This window comes from Papaver somniferum, chromosome 8 (assembly GCF_003573695.1).
Source record: "Papaver somniferum cultivar HN1 chromosome 8, ASM357369v1, whole genome shotgun sequence".
Lineage (NCBI taxonomy): Eukaryota > Viridiplantae > Streptophyta > Magnoliopsida > Ranunculales > Papaveraceae > Papaver > Papaver somniferum.
This window is the reverse complement of record NC_039365.1, coordinates 153,302,590-153,318,884: the sequence shown is the minus strand read 5'-3', so window position 1 is coordinate 153,318,884 and position 16,295 is coordinate 153,302,590. Positions and strand designations below refer to the sequence as shown.

Genomic DNA, 16,295 nt, shown 5'->3' with positions numbered 1-16,295 from the left:
TCGAAAAACCCACTTACAACCAATAACATTCATAGAAGGATGATACGGGACTAAGGACCAAGTACCATTTCGAAGTAATGCATTGACCTCATCGTCGGAGGATGTACGCCAGTCAGGGTCCTTATGAGCTTGAGAAATACAAGACGGTTCAAGAACGGAATCACAGATGAGAGCATATCGTGAATTTGGTTTGAAAATACCATCTCTAGCTCTTGTAGTCATCGGGTGTGTAACAGGGGAAGCATCTGTTGAAGTTACAGATTGAGCAGCAGAAGAAGACGGCAACAATAACTGAGAGTCGGAAGAATCAGGAACAGGAGACAATGAATCGACAGCATCAGGTGTTGGCGACAACGGAAGAGTAACAACAGGTGACGGCTGAGAATGAGAGACAGAAACCGGCAGCGGATGATTAGAGAAGGATGCTGTCGGCTGAGAAGTAACAGAAGGTGACGGCTGATGATTGGAGACAGAGACATACGGCTGATGATTGGAGACAGAGTTTGGCGGATGATGATTGGAGACAGAGTTTGGCGGCTGATGATTGGAGACAGGGTTTGGCGGCTGATGATTGGAGACAGGGTTTGGCGGCTGATGATTGGAAACAGAATTTGGCGGCTGATGATTGGAGAATGGCGGCTGATGATTGGAGACTGGCGACTGATGATTAATAGGCACTGATGACGGCACAAAATTATGAAGAGCAGACAAGGGAAGAATTACCTGTGAAGGAGTCGACGACGGCGAAGGTGACGACGCGGATGCAAAGGGAAAGGTAGTCTCATCAAAAACAACTTGTCGACTGATGTATATTCGACCCGTAGAAATATGAAGACACTTATAACCCTTATGAGAGGGGCTATAGCCAATAAAAACACATGGAGAAGACAAAGCATTCATCTTATGAGACCTATACGGACGCAAGTGAGGATAACATAGACAACCAAATACACGAAGAGAAGTGTAATCAGGTGAAATACCAAAAAGAGCTTCATATGGAGAAGAATTGTTGACAGAAGTCGAAGGGACACGATTCATCAAATAACAGGCAGTGTAAAAGGAGTCATACCAATAGGAAGACGGCACAGAGGCCATGTTAAGAATAGTAAGACCAGTTTCACGAATATGACGATGACGACGTTCAACCAAACCATTTTGTTCAGAAGTATGTGGACATGAAAAACGATGAAAAATTCCAAGTTCTTGAAGATGTGGAGTGAGTTTGCGATATTCAGCAGCATTATCAGATTGAAATATTTTTATCTTTCGACCAAAAAGATTTTCAACATGCTTTTGAAATAAGAAAAATATAGAGAAAACATCAGATTTTTGAGACATAGGAAACATCCAAGTAAAACGACTATACGCATCAATGAATATAATATAATATTTATATCCTTCATTAGATAAAACATGAGAGGGTCCCCATACATCGGAGAGAATTAAATCTAATGGATTCAAATAAACTGTTGTACTGGATTGAAAAGGTAATTTATGACTTCTATGCTCATGACAAAAAGAACAAAAACTGATAGTTTGATTTGAAACTGGAAGAGAAAACTGAGAAATAACTTTGCGAACTGTGCGCATCATTGGATGACCCATTCTAGCATGCCAGGCTTGTAAACTAGCACGTTCTCCTATGTAAGCCTGAGGAACTGGAGATGAAACATCAAGTTGATAGAGACCACCCTTCCTAATGCCGCGAAGAAGAAACTTCCCGGTACATCGATCCTTCACAAGACAAAAATTTGGATGAAATTCAAATAAGACATTGTTATCAGTAGTGAAACGAGAAACAGATAAGAGATTATGAGAGATTTTGGGTGTAAAGAGGACATTACGAAGCTGCAACTTACGGTTGGGAGTCCTTAAAATTGAGGAACCAACATTAGAGATTGGTATAGAAGAACCATTACACATCTGAATTTGATCAGGGCCAGTATACTCAGTAGGAAATTGAAGACGAGAGAAATCATTGGTAATGTGATCTGTAGCACCACTATCAGGCGTCCAAGAAGGTGATGATGAAAACCCAGGTCCATAAGCAGCATAAGTCCGAGGTGCAGAGGATGGTGGTTGACGCCTAGGTGGTCGAAAACTCTTGTCATAACGATTCCAGCAGTCTTGGGCTTCATGATTTTTACGCCCACAAAGTTGACAACGAGGAGAAGAAGAATCAGAGGTCATAGGCCCACGTTGATTGTCAGGTGAAGCAGGCCCACATTGATTCTGAAAACGAGCAGGCTGAGATGAACTAGGCCCATGGTGATTTTGATTTCTGTTGTTACCAGTAGAGCGAAAAGAAGAGAACTGAGAGTTGGGTGCTGAAGATGATCCAGATGATGAAGAAGAATGATACGAAGATTATCGATTCTGGGCAGCGAGATTAGCAACTGGTTGAGAGTTGGAAAGCTTTGTCTGTTGATCAATACGTAGTTCAAATGTCAGGAGAAAAGTGAGAAAATCTTCAACAGACAACGAACTCATCGTGGTGGTTAATGATGTGACAATAACATCATAGGTACTGTCCAAGCCAGCTAAGAGACAATGACGAAACTCTTTGTCTGTGACAATGGTATCTGCTGCTGCCAAGCTATCCACAAGATCACGAGCACGGTCTATGTACTGACGCACAGTTTAAGAACCTTTACGTAATGCTCGCAGTTCACAGTGAAGATGATGAACTTGAGCATCAGATTTAGAGCCATAAAGAGATTCCATAGATGACCAGATTTCTTTGGACGTTGTTAATCGATGGACATGACGAAAAGTAGCCGGGGTAAGAGAAGAAAACAGCCAACTAACTAAGAGTTTATCCTGTTTTCTCCAGGAAAGATAGGCAGGATTTGGGAGATCAGCAGTAAGAGTTTCTGTAGGGCATGGGGTTGCACCAGTGACATAACCATCCAAGTCATGTCCCTGAAGGTAAGGAAGAAATTGAGCACGCCACAGGGAGTAATTGGTGTCGTCTAGCTTTACGGTGATCATGTGATGTGGCTGAGAAAACTGAAAGGAAGACATCGTAGAGGACTGCAGGGAAGACAAGGTAGAGTTGATTATAGCAGAAACTGTAGAAGAGGCTGTAGAAGATGTGGTTGATGATTCTGTCATGACTAAAATAGGATCGACTAACCTACTGATACCAAGATAGAACTCCTAGGTTAAAGGGTTAACTACTAGGTTTTAACTAAAGAGAAGAGAGACAAGATGACGAGGTTAAACAATACAGTTTCAATTGATTTGAATATGTTCAGAATATACAGAAACTCAATGCATATATATGCATAACTAACTTGAGGGTTAAGATATTATCTTTCCCAAATAAACACAATTCCCTAATATACAAAGACTTCCAAATATACAGGTTGAGTTAACTTGAGGGTTAAGTCACGTTGTGTTAACAGTGAGTGATGGGGATGTTCTCGAGTGCATGCACATTAAGCAACAGTTGGTAGGAGTTTTCGAACACTAGACAAGCTAAGAACAGCAGGGAGGTGTACTGCTGCTGGCTGTTCGCGGAGGGCCTGGTATAAGTGAAGCTAACCGGAAAAGAGTATAAAGTCAGGGGAATTTATTCTTCACGGAGGGAGAAGTGGCCGAGGGTTGGAATTGCCGGAATCACAAAATCCAGAAGAATAAAATTCTCTCTGAGGGATGTCTGTCCGTGAATATGAGTGAACGAATTTGGAAATCCAGGGAAGATAATTTTTCACGGAGAATTGACAAGCCATTGAACTAGAAAATGGGCTGGACTTCTATGGTAACTGGCGGCCCATTCAGGCTGTGTGTATTTTTGTCACGACCAAGACTTGGGCGTGAGTTTATTTTGGAATGTTGGCCAGTATTTGGCAACTGTTCTGGCATGGAATCGAGCACGGGCTCTTCTACAATTTGGAGACTATAAAAGAGAACTTCTTAACCTAACCGTATATCTTTACATATCATAGAATACACTTTTGTTCTTTATCCATATTTTAGGGTTTACCCCTTTAGGGAAAAACCGGGTAATTGTGTAATGATGAGAAGCTAAACTTTATTGGTTGAGGATGAATTCAATGTTCTAGCATGAAGCTTTATTATTATACAAGTTTTTTCAGAGTTTTAATCATCTTATCGCTTGTCTTTACCATATTTAATGTTTATGAGTGATTAATGGGTTGATTTGGAGTGCACGCTAGATTGATCTACTAATTGTTTTATTGCTAGTAATGAGTTAGGAGATAAGTAATCGTTGAATAATTCATACACAAGTAGAAATCGCGAGACCTTGGAGAGGGATTATGTGGAGCAATTGCGAGTGAAGATAACACCAGCAGGTGGACCTTGATCTAAGAGTTTAACTATTGGGATCAACCTAATTCACAAAGCCTAAGCGTTCGGTCGGATTACAACTTGAGTGAGCTACTACTTGGTGGTTCGGTTGGATAAAATCTGATATTGGAGAGCTTCCATATCCGTGGTATAAGGAGTTTTGGGGATAGCATTGAGCTAGCTGTTGTTCTAAGGTTGGTGATGAATGGTTATAACGAAGATAAATAAGTATACTAATCCAGTTATCGCTTGGTAACGGCGAAGGATTCCTTAATCATCTTTCTTTTATTTGTTATTCTTTTTATTTTACTTTAAACCAGTCCCCCTTGTTTTTTATTATTTTTCTGAATCAAATAACATATCAATTACACAACTCTCTGTGGGAACGATCCTTACTACCGCTATATTACCAACTAATTAGTGGGAAATATCTTGATTAATTTGTTGTGGTTACGACACGCATCAGCTCCCATGTGGAATACAACATATAACCTGTAGATCTTAAAATACTTTGGATTAAAGTGCAGACATTTTAGACTTTCTAAAATACAAGAAATATTTTTCTAAAATACAAGAAATCTTTTTCAAACTACCACAGAGGAATCAAATTCTTCTCTGTTGTGATGGTGCTTCAAAAGGCAATCCAGGTGCTGCTGGATATGGTTTCATTGCTGGAGACAGTAAAGGAAAATATATAGTAGCCATTGCAGGTGGGTTGGTGATAGCTACAAATTATTATGCTGAAGTACTGGCTATTCTGTGTGCAGGAGAATGGGCCATAAATAGAGGATATACTTACCTGATTTTTAGATCAGATTTAAAGGCAGTTATTGAATCTTTTAAATCTCATAGTATTCATTGGTTTGTTGTAGCTATATGGGATAAAATCTGTAGAAGTGTTGATGAGCTGAATTTCTGTCACAGTTACAGAGAAATCAACTTCTCAGCTGATACTCTGGCCAAGAAAAGTTCAAGTCTGGATCAGGGGGAGCATCTTATATACAATTACAGGCCACCTCTCTTACTACAATTGGAAAATGATAACCAAACCTACTACAAATTTAATTATCTTGTAGGAGAGTGTAATTGTTTTATCTCTTTTTGTTTCGTTTTTGCTAAGTTTTGGTTTTCCTCTTTTGTAAGTTTAGAATTCTTTTGGTTATTAATAAAAAAAATTACTGAGCAAAGAAAAAAGATAAATTTCGTCCAAAACCTAATATATGATATAGTAATTGGCACCAATATGCACTCTACACAATTATTTTTTTTAAAGAAGCTACCCATGACATTGGTACACTGAGAGCAATTTTATTAAAATCAATAAAAAAGAAAAGAGGAAGAAAAAAGAACAAGAAAGGATGAAAAAAGAACAAAAACAAAAAAAAAACAAAAAACAAATTACATATTTCTAAAACGATGCAACGGTAAAGTAGATCTATCTATATCAAGCGACCGTCTAATAAAATCTGGGGATGAATCCACCAACGAGACTCCATCAGAGCCCCATGTTTAACCAATAAATCCGTATCTGAATTTCCTTCACGGTGCATATGAATGCACACAAATTGGATGGTAGAAGCGAGCTTCAAACAATTGCTCCAATGAGTATAAATCGACACCAAATCTGGGTTTTTGATGGCATGTAAGACAAAGGTTGAGTCACACTCAAACCAAAGTCTTTTAAATCCTTTAGATTGGGCCAATCTAAAAGCATAAATGGCACCATAAAGCTCATCTATAGTAGAATTGTTGATACCCAAATTATGAGCTAAATATCTTCTAGCCATGCTTTGGAAGTCGTGAAACACCGTGCCACAACCAGAAGGACCCGGATTACCAATATACTATCCATCTATATTAGCCTTAATCCAACCAGGAAGTGGTGGTTGCCACTTAACCGCAAAAATGCTTTCATTGAGTGTTGAACTCAAGACCTCCCGCTTACTAAACGTGTGCTCTAACCAACTAAGCTATGAAAGCTGGTTACAAGTTAAAATGCTACCCTCACGTAGGATTGAAATGGGGACCTTCAGTTTACAAGATTGACGCTTTACCACTGAGCTATAAGGGCAGACATAAAAAATAGTGTTAAGGGGATTCGAAAAATGTTATTTATGAGATTCGATCTCTGAAAAACCGGGGGTCTAACAACCACACCCAATATTTCGTTTAGGAAATATGTATGGACTAACTCCAATATATTTCCAAGAGAATCAACTAGACAGTCAGACTCAATCAAGGAAAATACATCCAAATGTTACATCTCAATTTCTCAAATAAATCTGCAATCGAAAAGGTAGAAATCTGTGAGCCGAATTAATATGAGAAATAACATGGATGGTACCAAAGACCAATATCCAAGCGCCAATCAATTTAAATCAACAACCAAAGGTTGGATTTACTAATTGATTGAGCTACGCACAACCTGTGATGTTTTAATTATATAAAGATATAATGCGGAAAAGAAATAACACAGACACCAGAAATTTTGTTAACGAGGAAACCGCAACCCGGGACCTAGTCTAGATTTGAACACCACACTGTATTAAGTCGCTACAGACTCTAGCCTACTACAAGTTAACTTCAAACTGAAATGTAGTTGAGCCCTAACCAATCTCACACTGATTAAGGTACAGTCGCGTTCCTTACGCCTATTGAACCACGCCGGATTCTGCGCACTTGATTCCCTTAGCTGATCTCACCCACAACTAAGAGTTGCTACGACCCAAAGTCGAAGACTTGATAAAAAAATCTGCCTCACACAGAAAAGTCTATTGGATAGATAAATCTGTCTCCCACAAAAATACCTACAATTTTTTGTTCCGTTTTTTGATAAATCAAGGTGAACATGAACCAATTGATCATCGGTCTTATATTCCCGAAGAACGGCCTAGTAATATCAATCAACTCACAATAATATTAATCATATGGAAGAGAAACAAGATATTGTGGAATCACAAACGATGAGACGAAGATGTTTGTGACTACTTTTTATCTTGCCTATCGGAGATTAAATCTCGAGCAAATCTTAGAGAAGATAGTACTCAATATGATAGAATACATCAAGATCAGAATACGCAACTAGATAGAAAATAGTTGGATCTGGCTTCACAATCCCAATGAAGTCTTCAAGTCGTTAACCTACAGGGTTCTGGAAAAAACCTAAGGTTAAAGGAGAATCAAGTCTAGTCGCTACTAGTATCACACAGGAGGTGTGGGGATTAGGTTTCCCAACTTCTAGAGTTCTCCCTTATATAGTCTTCAAATCAGGGTTTGCAATCAATATTACCTTGGTAACAAAGCATTCAATATTCACCGCTAGATGAAAACCTGATTAGACTCAAGCTAATATCTTTCAACCGTTAGATCGAACTTAGCTTGTTATACACAAATGAAAAGTGACTTCATTTATATATGAGTAACTGTACCTAAACGTGTACACCTTGATGGCTCAACAATAGTTAACCGAAGTTAGCCATATGAACACTTTCATATCAACCTTGTTCATCTTAACCATAACTAGTTCCAATGACTCAAATGAAACTAGTTATAGAGTTTTTCAATTGTTTATATTCTCATAGAAGTATGCAAGACACAATTGATGCAAAATCGATTTTGATTCACTTGAATCAATCATGAACATTATAGCCACGGTTTGCAAAAGATTGCATTCCTTAACATATAAATGTATTAGTTCATGAACTAACCGATTTTAGAACATAACCTACTCAAGTATGCAAACGGGTACGCATACCTAAGTGGCCGGACTTGGTTTGGGTTCGTCAGTATGCAAACGGGTACGCATGCCTCCAAACTCAGTTGAATTCTCGGACTTGAACTTTACCACCGGTACGCATACGGGATGCATACTAAGTTCCCGGACTTTCAATTAACCAACCAGTACGCATACGGGTATGCATACTATGGTTCCCGGACTTGGAATAACTTGCAACAGTTAGCATACAAGTACGCATACTGTGCTATATCCAATCATGGTTAATTGTTCTAAACTCACATTTCAATCATTGAAACATTCTTAGAAGACGACAATAACTGTCTCACACAAACTATTAGCTTCAAAGCAATTTTCAAGTGATCGAATGATCAATACGAAACATTCCGAGTCTACGTCAAATGACTGTCTCACACAAATCATGTAAGATGTTACCAAGCGATTTTCACATGATCATCTTTTGACTTTCGTCAAGAAAATAAGATGAACTTGGTTAAAGTGAAAGCGTACCAACACATATTTCGAGAAATATGTAAGCGAGTTAAACTCAGCTCGAAATATCAAATGTGTATAATCGAAGTCTATATAGCTATATGACTTTTGTCTCAAAAAGGAGATAGTGTAGATATACTTTTGAGTGATAGATGAGTTCAAGTATCCACATACCTTTTGTTGATGAAGTTACACAAGCTCCCCTTAGTAGTTCTTCGTCTTCAATCGATGAACGCCGTGAAGTATAATGCTCAACTACACTTACTATCCTAATCCGAGATTTAGCTATAAGTAGACTAGAAATCAAGACTTATAGTTTTGGCAACTAAACTTGACAAACAAGCTTGAGACAGAAACGCTTGCGAGTTCGACCAACAGTGCTCTAACAATCTCCCCCTTTGTCAATTTTAGTGACAAAACTATCAATACATATGGATTAAAAAATAAATAAACTTTGTATCTTCTCATCCAAATGCTTGATTTCCTTGGTTCTTCAACATTACTCGAAATCTTCGTCACTTCCAAGTACTCCAGTGATTCTGAACGTGTTCAACTCAGCATCATAGTTGTTGAAGATCCGTAGCTATAGCAATGTATAAAAACAAGATGTTTTTATATTGTTATACAGTGTCATTGTATTATGACACAACATCAAAATCCAATTGTGTCACAGCTTTGACAACAGTACTATGGTGATATGTATCACCCCCCCTTAGTCAATACTTCATCTCATATGAAAACCACCCCCCCTTACATAATGATCCGTAATCCATATGTATTTGTAGTGTGAACTACACATTAATTCTCTCCCCTTTTTGTCAATATAAAGTGGCAAAGGTACGAAAACTAGTGGGATCATAATGAAATTCTCATAGAGATACTTCATGACTAAAAGAAAACATATCAAATTTGTTTCGATGATTTCACATAGTCGAAACTTAGTGTATTCATCAAGGAGTTTATAAAGATACAAGAAAGCTCCTACAATATACCACAGCCGCACTCCCCACAAAGATTTGGCAATTAAGCACAAGGTCAATTAAAAACTCTCCCCATAAAATGTCATTCCCGAAAGAACAACAAGAGCGACCTTACTTTTTCAAGGGAAGAAGGATTTCTTTGTACATTAACAAATTACATGAAGCATGAATATGTATCCAGAAAACTCAATTAAATTAACCACAAGAGAACCCATGATTTATTTAATCGAAAATGCTCAACATAATAGAACTTACGGAGCCGCATAATACTTTCACATAGAAGTGGATCAGGAAAAGATCAATACTGTGGAATATTCAAAGATTCATTCTAGTTTTATCAATATTTTCATAATGATATCATAGACTTAATCTTTGTAATCAAAAGTTCATCCTATCTTCCATTAATATTTGTATAATGACACAATAGGCTTAACTTTTGTCATATATGGGACAATTATAGTTCACGGATGCAAACACACATATCCCGTAATAATTTTTGCAATATATGAAACCAATAAAGATTAATACTGCAAAATTATCTTCCAAATAAACTTTGAAATTTAAATAAATAAATTTAAAAACATTGCAAGATGAAAATCCATTGGCAATAGCTATATGAAATCACTTCCTTCTCACCAACAAAATTCTTAAAAATCTAAAAATGAGCTTATAAGAGAGGTACTCTACGAATCCAAGTGCCCAAGTCCAAGAGAAGTGGCACAAGTGCGACAAAACGGAACAAAACACTCAAAAATAAGAAACGGGATAAATACCAATCTTAATTCATCCAAATTTAGGAATTCTCATCACCATTTTTAAGGGAATTCAAAGAGGAATAAAACTCAAAACGAATGAGGTCATTCCGAGTTCGGACGAAGAAGTTATGGCCAAAACTAGTTTACCGAAAACGACATTACTGACCAGTTCGCAATTCGGTATGCAAACGGGAATAACTGAAATTTCAGTATGCAAACGAATTTCCCTGGATTTTGTTACAAAAACTCAGTTTGCAAACTGGTATGCATACTGGTATCCACACCTGAAGTGCACCATGAAGGCCAAACATCCTGAACAACATATTTTCAACCCGGAACATTTAAGAACCTTAAACATAAATCAAGTTCGGTAGACATGAACTAAACACAAGGTACATGGATCATTATAAGTACTTCAAGCAAATAATAAAAACATAAATCTTTCTCAAGTTTAGAGACATACCTTTTAGTAGAATCCAATCGATTTCCACACTGTTACCAAAAATTCAAAATCTTACCCAACATAATATGTATGCCCCAATTCTTGTGCTTCCCTCACTGTATACATAACAGGGCATTTCTTGGTGAGGATGCACTTTCAACACAATCAAGTTGTGTTGATGTGAACAATGTCTTGCTCACCACAGGTGACAGAAACCGACTTTTCCGCAACCATAGATTTTTCACAATATATAGTTTTTGCCTATTTCTTTTCTTCTTCCACCAATTCTTGTGTTCCACTTTTTAATTATCATGAAAGAGATCAGTTTTAGAAACTTTAATATCCAAATTCATTTTTTCAAAGTACCTTTCAACTTCCAATATCATAGATACTGCTTTCTCCATGGTCATGGAATTTTCTAGGTGATCATTCCTTTTTACACTCAAAGCATCATTGACTTTCTTTGGTATCCATTTCTGAGTGCGTTTAGGAACAATCAGAACCTTCTTCCCATTACTCTCTTCTATATTTCTCAAAAGAGAATTGGATTGACTATTCTTTTACAAGTTAGTCTTTCTCCAATTGGGAGCATCGGATCTCGTCTTCGTCTCTACAAAGTTATACCTTTGATAATCATTATGATTGTGAAAAGTCTTCGTATGACGTTTATAGGCAAATCTGGGTTTATCACAACACAGATTCCTTTGCCTAAAGGTTGGACATTGACAACCCGTAATGTCAAGAGTGCTAGTATTAACATATGATCTAGGTTTAATAACTCTTTTGACACCCAAACAAGAATATCATGAAGTTTTTCATTCCTTATACGAAAACGACATCTCCTTTCCAGGTGACCTTTGTTTCCGCAATAATGACAAATATAAGGAACGTTCTTCCCTGGATTCATGTGTGCTGGTTTTGGAGGTTGATATACATTGGTCTTTCTAACCTTAACCGCCGGTGAAGGTATTTCACTTTTTCCATCAGTAGAAACCTTTTTTTCAGAAGAATCACTAGCGTTGACAAATTTAACTCTTTTCTAATACTTGAAGCATCTATTCCCTTATAACTCAATCCTCGTGTATCACGATGATTTTTACTTTCTCCTAGCATAGTGGATAATTTGTTTGAGCTTGTATTGAAATTTTTCAAGTTGTCTTCCAACATCTTGATTTTATCAAAAGCAGCAGCTAAATCAGCCTCAAGGCGTTTTTCTCGAACGAGACAAGCACTTTCTTTGTCATCAAAACTAATTTGTGAAATTTAATCCTTGCTTCAGATTCTGCAAGTTTCTCTTCCAATGAAAAGTACTTTTGATAGAGATTATCACATTCAAGTGACTTCATACGTAGGTTTTTCTCAGAATCCTTGAGGATCGATTCGTTAGAACGATTCGAAACATAAACACCTGCGTAATATCTTCTCAATTTCTTGTTTACATGACAGAGATTAGTTATAAAAGGTGTGACATGAGAAGTTTTCATCTTCTTATTTTCCACCAAATCCAATATCTTAACATACTCTGAGACTTCCTCATCAACATCTCTATCAATATCTGAATCACCTTCATCGGAAAGTTCATACAACTGTTCTTCTAGGCATGATTCCCAGTTATCAACAGTTTCTATATCAAGAGAATGTTTAGATATTGACCTAGATGTGACAGTTCTCTCAGGTGAATCCGGCTTTGAAAAATATCTGGAAATTTCTGAACTGGTACATTATTTGATATAGACTCGTCCATAAAATCAGATTGCTACAAACACAAACTTATGAGGTCTTAGCGTGTTTTCCTGCTCTGATACCAATTGAAAAAACCGGGGGTATAACAAACACACCCAATATTTCGTTTAAGCAATCTGTATTGACTAACTCCAATATATTTCCAAGAGAATCAACTAGACAGTCAGACTCAATCAAGGAAAATATATCCAAGAGTTATATCTCAATTTCTCAAATCAATATGCAATCGAACAGATAAAAATCTGTGAGCCGGTTTAGTATGAGAAATAACTTGGATGGTACCAAAGACCAATATTCAAGCGCCAATCAATTTCAATCAACAACCAAAGGTTGGATTTACTAATAGATTGAACTACGCACAACCTGTGATATTTCAATTATATAAAAATATAATGCGGAAAAGAAATAACACAGACACCAGAAATTTTGTTAACGAGGAAACCGTAAGAAAACCCCCAGGACCTAGTCCAGATTTGAACACCACATTATATTAAGCCGCTATAGACTCTAGCCTACTAATAGTTAACTTCGGACTGGAATGTAGTTGAGCTCTAATCAATCTCACACTGATTAAGGTACAGTCGCGTTCCTTATGCCTCTTGAAACACGCTGGATTCTGATTACTTTATTCCCTTAGCTGATCTCCCTCACAACTAAGAGTTGCTACGACCCAAAGTCGAAGACTTGATAAACAAATCTGTCTCACACAGAAAAGTCTATTGAATAGATAAATCTGTCTCCCACAGAAATACCTATGAGTTTTTGTTTCGTCTTTTGATAAATCAAGGTGAAAAGGAACCAATTGATCACCGGTTTTATATTCCATAAGAACATCCTAGTAATATCAATCACCTCACAATAATCTTAATCGTTAGGAAGCGAAACAAGATATTGTGTAATCACAAACGATGAGACGAAAATGTTTGTGACTACTTTTTATCTTTCCCATCGGAGATTAAATCTATAGCAAATCTTAGAAAAGATAGTACTCAATACGATAGAATACAACAAGATCAGAACACGCAACTACAAAGAAAATAGTTGGATCTGGATTCGCAATCCCAATGAAGTCTTCAAGTCGTTAACCTACAGGGTTTTGGAAAAAACTTAAGGTTATTTGAGAATCGACTCTAGTCGTAGATAGTATCACACAAGAGGTGTGGGGATTAGGTTTCCCAGTTGCTAGAGTTTTCTCTTATATAGTCTTCAAATCAGGGTTTGCAATCAATGTTACCTTGGTAACAAAAACATTCAATATTCACTTAGATGAAAACCTGATTAGACTCAAGCTAATATCTTTCAACCGTTAGACATATGAAAAGTGACTTAATTCAGATATGAGTAACCGTACCTAAACATGTACACCTTGTTGGATCAACAATAGTTAACCAAAGTTAGCCATATGAACACTTTCATATCAACCTTGTTCATCTTATCCATAACTTGTTCAAATGACTCAGATGAAACTAGTTCTAGAGTTGTTCAATTTTTTATATTCTCATTGAAGTATAAATGGGTACGCATACCTTGAACATTATAGCCACGGTTTGCAAATGATTGCATTCCTTAATATATAAATGTATTAGTTCATGAACAAACCGATTTTAGAACATAACCTACTCAAGTATACAAACGGGTACGCATACCTAAGTGGCCGGACTTGGTTTGGGTTCTCCAGTATGCAAACAGGTACGCATACCTACAAACTCTGTTGGACTCCCGGACTTACCGCCGGTATGCATACAAGTATGCATACTAAGTTCCCGGACTTTCAACTAACCAACCAGTACGCGTACGGGTATGCATACTATGGTTCCCGGACTTGGAATAACTTGCAACAGTTAGCATACAAGTACGCATACTATGCTATATCCAATCATGGTTAATTGTTCTAAACTCAAATTTCAATCATTGAAACATTCTTAGAAGACGACAATAACTGTCTCACACAAACTATTATCTTCAAAGCAATTTTCAACTGATCGAATGATCAATACGAAACATTCCGAGTCTACGTCAAATGACTGTCTCACACAAATCGTGTAAGATGTTACCAGGTGATTTTAACATGATCATCTTTTGATTTTCGTCAAGAAAATAAGATGAACTTGGTTAAAGCGAAAGCTTACCAACACATATTTCGAGAAACCTAAGTAGCAAAGGATACCAATATTCTATGGAGCACATGTCACGATCTTAGTGGCCACGTACGAATTCAACTGTGTAGCCTTCGCTGGACAGAGAAACCTAAGTAGCAAAGGATACGTCCGCAGATCTACTTTATCTCGTCCCAAGAAAGGAGGCCTCGACGGTTGAGATGAGAAGAGTAAAAGCCTAGTCTACAAAGAGGCAGCTGGCGAAGGGACATAGGTAGATGACGCATCCAATCAGCATTAAATGCACAAATCTCTTATCTACACGCATGAGTCAAGGCACGTGGATAGAGAAGGCGTGGCAGAACCGGATTGGAAGAAGCTGGCGGTGAACGAAGGTACAACCTGTAATAAGGTTGGGTAGTTCCCGAAGGAACTTGGGTCAGTTGAGGTGGCAGAATGCGACTGGAGAAATCATGCGGTGGATGAAGGTACCATCAGTACGAAAGATATATCAGCAAACGATGGACTCATAGACAACAAAGATATACCTGGAGAAAAAGGGGCTATAAATACCAAGCCTCACCAACAAACTAAAGGCATTTAAGAGCTAGGAGAGAAGATCTAGTCTTAAGCTTATACCTATTTAATGTTTAGAACTTAAGTATTACTTTAACTTGAGTTCTCTCTATTACTTTGGGAAGCATTTAAGATCTCTTGTAACCACTACAACTTAATACAAAAAAATCACTCATTACCCCGTGGACATAGACAAATGTCGAACTACGTAATCTCTTGTGTCTCATGATAACTTACAAGCTTTTACATTATATTTGTGTTCTTCGTTATTATTGTGATCTTGAATATCTTTTATTACTTAGCATTATCAGTTCAACAGAGGTATCAATACTACTTAGCATCAAATCCTATGAGCTGTATACATTACGTAGACTACGGGAAACCGAGTAGTCACAGTTTGGCACCCACCGTGTTTTGCTCACGAACCTGATTTTAGACACAGTTTTACCTTTAACTTATGCATCTTCGGAAACGAAGGGATATTTTTTCCAAAGCGATGAATCTCACTCTATAGTGATCTGTTCATCCATTGTTTGTGGAGGTTTTTGAGTTCATAGCCTCGAAAAACGTTCCATGTTACAGATCTATACAATTTTTTTCAAAAGCGTACTTACAAAACGCCAAAATCTTTGTTTTATACTAAAACAACACTTTTTTAACAAAGCATATTTCAGATCTGAGAACCTTTGACTGACAGAGGAATCTCAGTGAGATTTTAAAGAAGAAAGATCTTCTAAAATCATTTAATAACCTTGTTTTTCACGAGATCTGACACCCTTTTTTATTGGTTTTCAACGTTTAAGGTTGTCTTTTCCAAGGGTTTCATAAACATTGAATACCTGTCTTTCAAAGACATTATTTCAGTGCTTTTTCTGAAAAAGTTGCTTAGTCGTCTTCTGTGTCAGAGCATTAATTGCTACTTTTTACGAAGGTACCCAAGTAGCAGATTTTTTTGCTTTCTGTGTGACCACAGGATAATAAAAGCCGAAGGCATGCAGAAACCAAATGACGTACCAACAAGCTCACGACCAGCAATCACCAGAGGAAGATCCCAAAAGCCGTCTCAAGCAAATCGAAGGAATGAAGCAGAGGACGGACAAAGCGAAATAGCAAGAAGAAGAATTGCTTACGAATCACCTATTCCTGCTGAAGGGATGAGGCATA

General features: G+C 37.4%; 1 non-coding gene across 1 annotated transcript; it reads right to left on the bottom strand.

The window, feature by feature from the left end:
- Positions 1-6,220: 6,220 nt before the first annotated feature.
- On the bottom strand, positions 6,221-6,294 carry TRNAT-AGU. Its single transcript has one exon. It is a non-coding gene; the product is annotated as a tRNA-Thr (tRNA).
- Positions 6,295-16,295: the final 10,001 nt, after the last annotated feature.